Below are 988 nucleotides of genomic sequence, written 5' to 3' on the forward strand. Positions count from 1 at the left end.
AAAAACATGGGGAAAATACTCCTCTCTGAAGAGCAGTTCCGTGTTTAAGAGGCAGCAAACGTTTAAAGGATGTAGAAGAGATGTTTAACTTAATGTGTGCATTCTGTTTGAACGACGGAAACAAAGTGAGAAAACAAAATACATATGCAGCCACCAGACATGTTGCTGTAGAAATGAAAACAGTCTTTCGTGGAACTATTGCCTTTGCTTTCTCCCTGAAAAAGCTATGCTCAATTCACAAAGTCAATTCATATATTGTAATTACAAAAGACAAAAAAAACATGCAGACAACATTATAGATGACTGGCGGGATAATGACACCAGAGTATTCATCTTTCTCACTAACTCCTTCTCGCTTTAGGGAAATGGCTCAACTCTGAGAGAAGCTGTCCATTACTAGTAGTGCTGAAGAAGACCACTAAAAAGGCAGTGAGACAAACCATGAAAGATAAGTAATATCTGCAATCTAAATGTAAGATAATATAAGATGTACCCTTATTGATCATCAATAGAGGAAAATCAACAATAATTGATGCACTGTTAGTTTGTTAAGGACGATGGAGCAAAAAAACTCACCTCTAGAGGAGACTCTGGTTCATCCAGGATGCTCTTTTCGTTCTGCATCCGCTGCATCGTTCCTGTAGTACTGGGGTCCATTATCAGCACGTTCTGACTACCAGCTCTGCCGAACTTACAATCACTCTTTCTGGAGTCAGTCGTCCTGCACACTTCGTAATTGTACACGTGTTGGAGAGTCCCTGTCCCCAAAGTGTCTGAGTAACGTGGTGGATAATATGGAATCACAGGGAGATTGGAGTGATACAGGATGCGAGACTGTCTCCATCTGTAGATTTTCACGGATATAATAACCACTAAACACGTGATGAAGAGGAAGGAAACTACAGCCAGAGCCATCACTAAGTAAAAAGTCAGGTTGTCATTGTACTCCTTGTCGTGTGTAAAGTCAGTGAACTCCGACAGCACTTCA

Source organism: Seriola lalandi, unplaced genomic scaffold (genome assembly GCF_002814215.2).
Source record: "Seriola lalandi dorsalis isolate HSWRI2012SDOR001 ecotype SW California unplaced genomic scaffold, Sedor1 jcf7180002054973, whole genome shotgun sequence".
NCBI classification, from domain to species: domain Eukaryota; kingdom Metazoa; phylum Chordata; class Actinopteri; order Carangiformes; family Carangidae; genus Seriola; species Seriola lalandi.